This window comes from Morone saxatilis, unplaced genomic scaffold, assembly GCF_004916995.1.
Source record: "Morone saxatilis isolate NCDOM2014 unplaced genomic scaffold, NCSU_SB_2.0 Contig17, whole genome shotgun sequence".
In the NCBI taxonomy this organism is placed as follows: domain Eukaryota; kingdom Metazoa; phylum Chordata; class Actinopteri; family Moronidae; genus Morone; species Morone saxatilis.
Window position 1 is genome coordinate 6,341,404 of NW_023339729.1, and position 12,327 is coordinate 6,353,730.

Genomic DNA, 12,327 nt, shown 5'->3' on the forward strand with positions numbered 1-12,327 from the left:
AAGAGGTATAAGAGACAATGCTCTGTAGATAACTCAGAAATATCTTTTGTGTACTTACTTACAGAGAGTGCTCTGAAATGGCCTTTGCACTATTCATGTAAAACTGTTTTTATTCATTTTTTTATCTCTCATATTTTACTCAACCTCCAATCCTTTTAGTTTTTGTGGAAAGTAGCAAAGTAAAATGCAATTCAATTAGGTGGTTGTTACCCTGAGGCCTCTGATGTTCCTTCTTCTTCCTACTGCAAGTCCATCTCCCTCTCTATTCCTTATGCGATGTTAAGAAATAGACCGTGCCATATTGTTATTATTACACATGCGAACTGAACAGTATCCAAGTGGGCTCAGTGGGCAAGAAGAAAAAAATTGAACAAAACAACAACCTGAAACCAATATGGGGTTATGTTGTACTATAAATAAAAGAACAATTTCATTAAATTATTCATGAACAGCTCATTCCTCTAACCTGAATACAACCAATGTCAAAGCAACTTTACCTGATTACTTTACTGTATCAACATAAGGAGCAAGAGTCTCCAGTCTAATTCATGTGAAATGTGGGAGGAAAGTCGAACAAAGGAACTGCAGGGTCAGACATATAGAAAAAAAACTTGGGCCAAGAACCAAACACGCAGACTTCTTGTTTAGAGGTGACGGTGCCACTGAGCCAGTGTACTGTCACATAAACAAGCAGACCACTACCTAAGAGCATGCACACTAGAGGCTATATAGCTTCTGTTTCACAGACTGAAAACATCATCGTACTGACAGTTAGGAGGATTTTATGTTGTTTGTTTTGATAACATGCTGGATATGCAGTATAATTGTATAATTGTATAATTGAAGAGTATAAATGAATTTTAATCAGTCTGTTTGGTTTGGATCATACATCTGTTTTGCGGTGTAAAATGTTTTTTGAATTTCATCATGTTAAATAGTTTTCAATAAATCTTACAGTATATCATTTCTGTAGGACTGTACCCGACTCAGTCATTCCCCTTTTTCTTCAGATCATCGCCACACTAAACTCAGTGGTTGAAATATGGCTACATGAGTCTCATGTTTTAGCCTACGTCACATTTGAATGTCTTTCTTTGTCATCTGTGATGTGAAAACATCAGATTTCCAAACAGTCAGAAAAAGTAAAAGTGTTTATCCTGCTATTAGTTCAGTTATCAAATCCCAACGTACAACGGATTGTCTCTGCTGCTTACAGCTCTGTCAGCCCAAGAGTCGATCACAGTGGATGGCAGTTAGGAGGTTATACCACCGTCTGGTTCAAAAGTAGCTGACTTAACTGGCAGTCATCACCAGAGAAGTGTCAAGGCAGCCAAACTGCACCGCCCTACCTCACATTGTCTGGCATCATGCTGTCCTCTGTTAACTATCACTCTCCTCCACTTCCATCAGTTAGTTTTCTGGTTTGTGGTCATTTTGAGACTTGATTCTAAAAGTTTACATCCCTCCATGTCACCTTAGGGTCTTCTCGATTCTTTTATGAGTAGCATAAAGGGAACTACTATCTGACTTTAATTATGCAACCTGGTGTTGTAAAATGACAATTAAATTACCTGGTGTCCTTATCCTCATGGCCAATGTTGAAGTGTTTTCAATTTAGTGTAATGTGATCGGCCCACTTCCACAGCTACAACTTCATAAAATCTGTGGTGGTGAAGTTGAGAGCGGTGTATTTGAGAGTTCAGTGTGCCAAGATGGAGGGCTGTACAGTTTAATGTCAAAATCACAATATGAGGGAGTGCAATATCCAAATCACAAGCTGCAGTTTTGACAAAGTTATAATGTGTGACACGCAGCATTATAATGCTAGTACTGTAGTGCTGCAGAGATACCCTGGCCTACAGATCCTACAGTTTGTTTGGTACAGACCCTAACAAATGTCACATCATCATGATTTGAATAGTAACAATTTGTAATGCAAAAATGATAATTCCCACTGATCAAGGATAAAATCGCAATCCCAATATCTGTCAAGATAATCGCACTAGGATTGTGTTACCATGTTGTGCAGCCCTACGGAGATGCCACCAAAAATACAACTATACTGTAGCATAAAATACATAAAATGCAAAAGGCTTATTTCAGGACAAACTGGGAAAATGTAAAAATCATTAAATTCTACCTACTTTTCAGCCCATCGGTGGGGGAGAAAAATGTGCACATCATTTGTAACTAAATTGGCCACAGTGCTCTCTGCCTGGTAGCAACTGGGTGATAATCTAAGTTATACAATGTCGCCAAGCAAATGAATTCCTAATATTATTATTGTCAGGATATGTCTATTAAGTACATTTTCATACCTTAGCAACACACGCGCACACCGACGAGGAACAGGAAACAGAACAGGCTTCTGTACAACAACAAAGCTAATGCAGTATAAGTAATGCACCTACTGAAAAAGCAACATGAGCAGGTAAACACAGTTAAAGATTGGCATCTAACATACTGCTCTTGTTATTTAGTTGGCTGCAAGTGAGACTTGAACTGTTCACACAGTTTCTCTTGAATGTCCCTCAGTATTACAACATTAGACCAAAATCTATCTAAGAGGCAGCAACACGTTAAAGCAAAGTTCAGCAGGCTAAACAACAACATTAACACTAAAACAACATAAAACATGGCAAAACATACAGCTTCCAAATTTGAAGTCAGGTCACGGACAGCCTGTAACATTATTGATCCAACATTGAGCTTAAACCCTGTTAACTAGCCTGTTATTAGCCCTCATTACTCCACAGCAGTCTGTACTAAAAGGTTGCCATCCAAAATAAACTTTATCTACTCAGCTCTTCTGTCCTCTGAGGCTGGGACTGATGTCGTGATTGTTGCTGGTTATTTTGACATGATGTCAGTTAGTTTGGAGCTGAGTAAATGTGCAGTAAGTCGAGCCCTGCAGTATCCTGGCTGCCAGTTGTAGTTGTGAAAACGGGGTTGATTTAACTACCTCACCTATAGGTATTATTGCCAGCCGCCCACAAGGTTTCAGCCCTAAATACAAGTAATATGATAAAGCACCTCATTAAGCATGGAGAAAACTTTGGTGTGGACAGCAGCACCGTGTTCGCAGGGCAAAAACTAAAAGGTGAATTGAATGAAGTCCTCTACAGTTGTATGCAAAAGTTTGGGCACACCTTGACAAATAACATATCACACACAGCCTCTCTGGGGTATGGAACATAAAACACAATATTTTCAGCAAACATTCATGGATAGTTACATTTCTATCAGAAATTGAACAAAAATTTAAAAAAATAAAAACATTGTGGAGTTCTGTAGTCTCAGATTAATCAGCCCCTTAGACCTGAGCTATGTGAACAATTGTGATGAGGAAGTGTCAGATGGTGCCAATTTCAACCCTTTTACAATCCATGGGTTCTTGAAAATGAAAAGTTATTGATGCCCATTGATGCCCACAATGCAGAAGAAGGTTATAAGAAGATAGGGCTCGATTTTATCGATTAATTCGAATTCGTAGTTAAACACGATTTATTTTTAGTTAAAATCGGTTTTCTCTTGAACTTCCACAACACCGGCGCTCCCTTTGGGCTCCCGTAGGTCAGAGTGCGCTGACCCCTCGCCTATCCACGCATAAACAGAACAATGACAGCAAGCGAGGATGCAGCATGGTCCCTAAAAAAGGCACTTGGTCTGGTTTTGTGGTCAGCGAACAGACACCACCACCACTAGCAAAGTTGTTTGAAAGCTGTCAACACAGGTAGCAGAACCCAATTTATCAGCACTATCGGAAGCAGAGGCATACAAGCCGAGTGGGAGAGAATGTCGCGTCTCTGGAGATATAACCGGCCAGCAGCCCCAAAACCCGGTAAAAAATCAGTCATACATTAGTGGATTCATTTTCACATTGTCGTCCGGGTATGATAGAAGACGGGACCACGGAGCAAGCTTATTAATTTGGTCGCGGTCTGCATCTTGCTAACGATATGGTCCCATTACACATGAAAGCGGGGCTCGCAACAAAGATAAAGCAATAACTTGTTTTTGAATAATTTCTTTGTCATTTGGTATGGGTTTTTAAGAAGGAAAAAAAAAATGATTAAAATCGTAAATCGGGTTTGGTGTGAAACAATCGGAGATTTTATTTTTAAGCCATATCGCCAAGCCCTACAATGTCCTGAGAAACATCAAGAGACAAGTAATTCTGTCTTTCTTTCAAATAAATGTTAACTTTCTGTTTGACTGTCCATGTTGTTATCCATACAATGTCTTTGTGTGATTCTTTTTTTCAGAACATAACCGAAGACAACAGGACCCAGGGTATTATGGAGAAGAGCCAGTGGGATCTTAAACATATCCGTTTCCAGTCAAGCAGACTCACTAGACTGGACGATTTTGTGGTGCAGTACCAGTTGACCCACATAGCTCTGCTGAAGGAGTATGAAGACTCCAAAACAGTTGCTCGAAGAAAGGTTGGCATAAAAATACCACTTATATATTTCAATTCAAGAGTGAGCTCATTCCAGGCACATGTGCAAAAATGTTGACATCTAAATCAATTTATTGGATAACCTGTGGAGGTGTAAATTGATGATTCTTTTGAGTAAAATGACGTAGAAGGTAAGGTACATTATGTAATTTTGCAAGCTGACTTTCACCATCATTGTAGTTGATTATCAAGAATAAGCACTTTACAAGTTAACTTTTTCACAGTGCTGGAATTTCATGAAAGAAAACGTTTATCTGTTTATCTTTTATTATGGTCAACAATTAAACATGTTAAGAAAATAATTGCCAACTGACAAAAAGAAAAGGGAAATGTAGAATGTGTATGCAACCAAATTATTTGCTAGTTCACCTAATTGAAAAAGTTATGTGCACCAGTGTAACAATGTAAACATTGGCCTGGAGTACTGTACTTCCTTTCAAGATCTTGTGCCCGTACATGACAGTGATGTGTAATAAAAGTCGTCGCTTTAAAAATGTAAAGACACTATAAAAACTGGTGTACTGTAGATTCTACAATCTTAATAAGTAATCATGACTGATTAATATTATTGTTGTGCAATATAGATTTCTGTCTCACTGGTTCTGTAATTGCTCAATGACTGCTTCCATCTAAAGTATACTTATTTGTGAAGACATTCGGATACGGAGAAATGGAAGGAACGGCAACAGAAAAAGAGGGGGAGATATGTAACTCCAATCCGCAAGCCATTCACCTTCCAAACATCAAAGGAGAAGGTATAGTAAATGTACCGTTGTAACTACATTATGGCTTATTGCTAAACAAAGAATTACATTTCTGTGTATGTTAAAAATTCTCAAAATGGTAGAAAGCAAGACTTCTAAAAGACAAAACAGTTATATAACCTGATACATAACATGTTTACAGATTGATAGAGAGGTAACTGTCGTTGCAGACGGTGACACTTTGGTAGAAGATGCATCAACAACACGACCACCACCACTACCACCACTGCTGCAGTTTCCAAGATAAAAAACAGCTCCGGTTCAACAAGTGAAGAGGTTTTCAGTTAAACTGTCTCAGAAAATGGAAGTATATGTCTGGAAGGCCGATCTAACAGCATTTGTTGTCGATGCTGTTGTCAGTGCTGCAAATGAGGACCTGCGACACAAAGGCGGGCTTGCACTGGAATTAAGCAAAGCTGGAGGGCCAAGGATACAAGCAGAGAGTGACCTCCACATTCAGAACTTTGGAAAATTAAAAACGGGAGAGGCCATTGTTACAGGCGCTGGTGATCTCCCCTGTACAAAAATAATTCATGCTGTTGACCCACGACTGAATCTGAACCCATCCCCAAAGGCGCTGTACAATGCAAAAAAAAGTTTTAAAAAAGCAATACACAGTATACTAAAACAAGTCTCAAAACACCATTTCAAGTCAGTCGCCATTCCAGCCATTAGCTCTGGAATCTTCAACATGCCCCTACCATTATGTGCTGACGTCCTATTGGCCACAGTCAAGGACTTCCATGAGAAGAATTCATTAAAAACACCAAACCTCATAGTTCACCTTGTGAACCATGACGAACCATCTGTCAAGGAGATGGAAAGAGCATGTACTGAGATACTTTCACTTCCCCCTTTGGAAGACAACGTGAAGACGTCAGAAGTCGAAGAAAAGCGGGTAGGATTCATCTTCATGACTGATAGCAGTATTCTTAAACTGTATTTGAATATTCAACAGAAATTACTTCAGTCATTGCCCTATGAGCATATCATTCTTGCATGTATTTTGAATATATATTTAGTGATAGGTTCATTACCTGAGGATGTACCATATTACAGGTATATTGTATTGAGCTTTTTCGACTGGTGTTACATTCACATAGCTTATTTATAAGTTTTACATAAGTTAATGGAATTTAACTTACAGTATTTGAGATTGATTATATAGAGTTTTGTTTAATTTATCATTAATATGAGGGATATTATTGGGACTATATAAGTATTAAAAATGTGTAAATTAGTTTTTAAGCTAAAGTCGCTGTGGAAGAGGAAGAGCACAGAAGCTGTGGTTTCTGTGATCCCGGCCCTCACACAGCCAGGTCACAGTTTTGTGATCCATCACAGTGAACTGTGCTCGCTGAGACCTCACCGATGGCTGACAGGCGAGGTATTTGGTTGTTCTAACATTACCCACAATACAATGAAATATCAAAAATAAATTTATGTAGACTTTATAGAGAAAAGTATTCCAAGTTCTGAAAAAAAAGAATAACTTTCCATACCAATAGGATTGTATTTTTACATTGTTTATTTAAACCTGTGATTATTGTGTAATCCGCGCTATTTCTTTTGTCTTTTTCCGGATCTAAAAAAAAGGCATTTTTATTAAGAATAGGTTGATTTGCATTTCAAAATTTTGATTATTTAGTATGACAGCATGAAGGTTTTGTTTTATCGAATTTAAGCATTTGAATACATCACATTCATTCATTATTTTTTTCAAAAGAAGGCCTTTAATTAATGATAAGAGGAGTGGTTCGGGGGTTTTCGAGTTCGGTCCTGGTTGAAGCTTGGTATGCACAAAATAGCGGTTCCGGAGAGTGCGTGCAAAATCAGTAGGTGAAGCGTGGTGTCGCCTATTTTGCGATGCTGGTTAAGTGGGAGTGGGTTCCGTCTTTAAAGGGGCGGCTGATCGCGCAATCATGTGGGCTTCTTTAGTTTAGTGTATGCTTAGTTGTGTGATGGGTGTTGAACACAAACCAGGTTTAGTTAGTATGGCTGAGGACTTCACTATATCTCCTGACAGTGAGTACATGAGACATGATAAACTGTAAGAGTACAGACAAATCGGTCCTCGCTCGCCCTCGTCCAAGGTGATCGCTAGATTACTTCAAGTAATTCCACTGGTGGTCACTGAACAGAAAAACGCAGCGAGGAACGGGGAACGCTGCGGGGGTCGAGGTAGGTGGGTAGTGCCGGGGGCTGTGCGCGTGGGCCCTGAGTCTCGAGGTGTCGATTAAATTGGCGGACAGATGTACAGTTGGGACGGGGAAGATGGGTATTGTTGTGGGGGGCTTATTCATCAGGGGTCAATAGCGGCGTAGGACGGATCTGCTCCTCTGGGTTGCCTGCCCTCCTCCGGGGCTCTTGTCGAGGCGTTGGCCGGCGTTGAAGTGGTGCTGACCGGTCGGTGGCGGCGTTTGAGATGTATGAGTAGATTGGATATTGATAGTGTTTGACACCCCTGCGTGGAATAAGATCCGAACAATTCAACCCATCTTTCGTTTGTCTTCTTTATTAGTTATTTTGTCAGGCCAGGTGGATCTTCTAAGAAGCATTAGAGACTTGGAGGAGCACGAGGACCGATTTGTTTACCAGGAATCTGGTCTCGATTGTACTACTGTCAAGGATTTATAGTCGTTAAATGTCGTCAGCCCGATATAATAAAAATGTTTTTATAAATTACCTACGTTACAGCCTTTAAATGGGACAGATTATCAAAATCACCTTCTCATATGTTTGCCACATTATGGTATTTGTCATACCAACCAGAACTGAAAAAAACTCAACTGTCCTTTGTAAGGCGGCAATGCAGAAGACTCAGCTCAAACGCCCGTCAGTTTTGATGGGTAACCATGGCCCTACGACAAGATCTGCTCTGCTGCTTTGCATGTCGCTGCAAGCCCTGGCTTTAGCTGAGAAGCCTGGAGCTGGATTGCTGCAGCGTGCGGCCGATGTTTGCTGCCGACAGCACAAATAGTGTCTGCATCCTTCTCAGATCATCAGAGGAAGGATGATACTTTTTTTGTATTATTTATTTGTTTTAAAGATGTTTGACGCAACTACTTTCGTCAAAGTATACCAGCTCATGACCGGAGTCGATACGGACCGTCTTGCATCCAACTCTCACTCTCTAAGAAGCTGTAAGTTTCTTCGGGTATTTAATGTTGGTGGTTATCTGTTTCGATGTGTAGTTAGCGCTGCTGACTGCATTCTTACAGCTGGCAGCTATTGTGGGCTAAACTTATCACACAGGCGTGTGCGATGTCGACACTTCCTGTTCGCGGGTAAGATGTGAGGGGCGATGCAGTCAGAGAGCTGTGGGGACCGTTTATAGCCGTCGTGAGAAGCCAAAAACCCAGGGAGTAGTTGTAGGTCTGGAGACTGGTGTGTTGTTCATGTTGGCTTTTTCGTGGTAACTTTTCTCGATGTGTAATGTCTAGCTCAGGCCAGCTAGGCTGAAGGGCAGGGTCTTTTCAGTGTGGTCGTTTTTGCGGTTTATGTGATATTCACGTGCGTGGTGTATGGATCGAGTACCGGATGGTAAATTACAGAGCTATGTGTAGGCAGAATATGGGTATTCATCGAACTGCGAGGGACGTTTTGTCTTAGTAAGGCGTGCCACCGAGAGGCTGTAGAGCTCGCGCGTTGTTGGCGTGGTGTGAGTAGAAACCGTGATAAGTATGACTTAGCGTTAGAGTGTACCGGGTAATGAGATTACGCTGAGTGACATCGAGAGACGCGTATGGTTAATAGAGCTGATTGTCGGATCTTTAGTCAGAGATCAGACACAGTGACTGTGGTGGATAATCCCTAGGAAATTCTTTCGCTTCTTACCACTCCAGATCATTATGCAAATTAACAACGGTGATGTATGCATTACCGCGTGATGTAACCATTAGCTTAGGAACTGAGTATGGGGAGTAGGGTAGTTTAGCTCTCTTTACGTAGCCGTATAGTCCTTTAGTATATACGTGTATACGTTAGTATCATATATATAATATAAGGTATATCTATATCACAAGCTAAATTAATGAATGATATATGAATGAAGATAAACAAATGATTTCTGTGGCGGCCTGTTGTGCATCTGGGTGAGAGAGTTCTGGCTAAGGTTCTCGCTGACGTTGTGTTGTAGAGAGGTGGAACATTCCAAGATAGACTGAAGCCTGGACAGCGATCCTCCTCTCCTGCCACGGGCTCACCGACTATGAGCTTTGTCCTCGGAGGATTGTGTATGTGTTAACACATTCCAGTTGTTGGCGCTGGGATCAACGTTTAGTCTTTTAATGAAAAAAAGATTTTCCCCTTCTCAATAATGATCGATGTGTAGATTGATCATCAGCTGTTAGAACAATACTGAATTAGTTTCGAGGCACGAATCCGTCATGTATACGAGTGGGGCTGGTGTGTAACTGACACTTTTGATGCATCATTTGTAAGACTTTTATGGTGTTTTTGAATGTTCTTTGTTGCTTAGTTTTGCATATTGCCGAATACGTTGTTCACTTTTGGTATAACTTTGAGTTTGGAGTCCGGTTGTTTTTAGGAACAGCTGACTGTATTGATGTTTCTTAGTATGTCATTGTCTTAATTGATCTATGAGTGGCGGACTATTGTGATTGTATTATGTCGTAATTATGAGATCTACTTGTGTCGAGGTATTTGGATGAATTTGTGTCATGTCCAGGAAACACTTTTTCAAGTTGCAGTTATGTCAGTTTGTTCTCGTGTCCTAGTTGTCTTGTGATTTCTGGTGTTATTTTGGTTCCACTGCGTCTGTCTCTTGTCACCAGTTTTACTTTCCCCTTTTTCTTTTCCCGCGTCTTGGGATTACCTGTCTCTGCCCTGCATGTTCACCTGGCCTCGTTACTTGTGGTGTGTAGTATATATTTCGTGTCTCCCTTTGTCCTTTGCCAGCTTGTATTGTTCCCATTGTTCAAGACAACAGCGTTTCTATGCACTGCCATTCAGGTCTGTTGTTTTGTACTTGTTTGTAAAGAGAGTTTTCTGTTTTGTTTCTTTAGCCGTGGTGAGGTATTTCCTTGCAAAGAGGGATTCTGTTTGTTTTCTTAGCTTAGTACTTTTTTTAGTAAAAGAACCTTTATTTTGATACTCTCTCTATATGTTGTGCATTTGGGTTCTGCGTCCATACGTGTCATCGGCGGACAATTGGTCAAAAATGAAGGCACTTTCGGACTACAAATGCTATATGTTGCATTCCAGTTTTAGAGTGCTTATTTACTAAATGGGTTAGATTGCAGTTTAACTGCATAACAAAGACTATACAAGCTCATATAAAGAAACAAGAAGAAGGGTTACAAACAAGACGCTGAGACCATTCAGTATTCCAAGTCGAGTACTTAGTCTTGCATTAGCCGCTCTCCTTCTTGACTGGCCTATAAGACTAATGAGGGCAATGCAGGAAAAGGTGCACTCCATGCACTGCCTTTTGCATGCTACACCAGAGCATACAGGAGATGAAACTTGTTCTTGAGTAGAAAAATGCGCAGTGAATACTAGATAGATGAGGTACAATACTATGGGTTCTGGGACAGCAATCTTCCGCTGCATCTCCACTCACGGGTTGGGAACTTAATAAAAAGATATAATATCATACATGCTATGTTGGTATCATTGATGGTTGTTTGTTTATTATTTTTTTGCCTTTTGTTGATTACAATCTGTTTTCGTGATATATCTGTAATGAATTATGTTTGATTCACGTTTCATTCTTGATTGGTGATTGAACTGTATCTTGACTGGGTCATATGTTAAATAACTCAATGTTGCTCGTAGGTTACAGCATCATATTTTTTTTTTACATGATGATGAAAGGACACTGCGATCCCCAGTGAATAGTCTGACATGAAAGGTATTAATGACCAAGTAAGATTGTTGACATGCAGTCGCGAGAAGCAACAGAGTAGCATTGTTATCGTGTAATTTCCTCCCTATGGGAATGCATTGTATAATTGTATGATGAGTCTGTCATCAGCCACCTCGTTGAGGCAGGACGCAAGGTTGTCTTTTTTAGATGCAACGGGGCTATTATTATCCATCATCCATTTTAGATATTGCTTGAGTTGATTATCCTTGTTGAATATAGAAAAGAATATTTCAATGTGCTGTTTTCCAATGCTAGCAATACTTCATAAAGACTTACCCTTTGCCATCAGTGTTTCATTCCGGCGTAAAATTGTGTGTTATTACCTTATTTTTCAGATATATTACCATTTTTTCCTTATGTACTTGACAGAGTATTGTTATAGAGATCGAATATTGAAGTTTCGACACGTGTTCATGGGACCATCGGGTGCGGATGCCCCGACACTACGATTCCCTGGTTGAAACCAGGACTGTGCGACTGTGCTTGCCTTTTCATGTCGTTATGAGTCCCCCTAAGTCATCTTTAGGGATGGCAAGATTATCTCATCTGCAGGTTGTGTTCCCTTTGGGTAGATATACACTATTGGTTATTCATGGTATCAAACCACATGCAATAAACGGATTCTCATAGCAGTTTTAAATAATATAATAATACCTTCCTAACTGGTACAGAGAGCTGCGAGGTCCATCAAAGCTTCTAATTTGTATACATGCTGCTAATTTGCATCTTTTTTTATGGTTGACGCTTTCTGTCTTGTTCTGTTATTGAAACATTAACTATAAAAAGTGCAGAGTAGGGAGTTTCCAGAATGGGTAGGTTCATCTGAAAATGTGTTAATTATTTCCGACTCTGTTTCTTCAATGGCAGATCTAAAAAGAAATGTAAATAAAACCTTAGGATAAATTTGATGAGGTGGTGTCTTTTTGCAGCACCGTTTGGAATCCACTGCTCAGATGTCTTTTGCCATTAGATCCAGCCAAAAACACTGAACAAGCGGGTCGTGGCAGGAACCTATGTACTAAAAAAGAGATGGTATTAAACACATCAATACGAGTAACAAATAGATTTCAACGCAGCGCTAGACATCACTGACCAGTAATTTGCAATGTTATCTCCGCCAACATCCCACACAAGTGGATTCGCTTTTGTATGCTGAATCATGTAATGGATATATAAGTCTAGTACTATGTCATTTCAGTTATAGTTGTTAT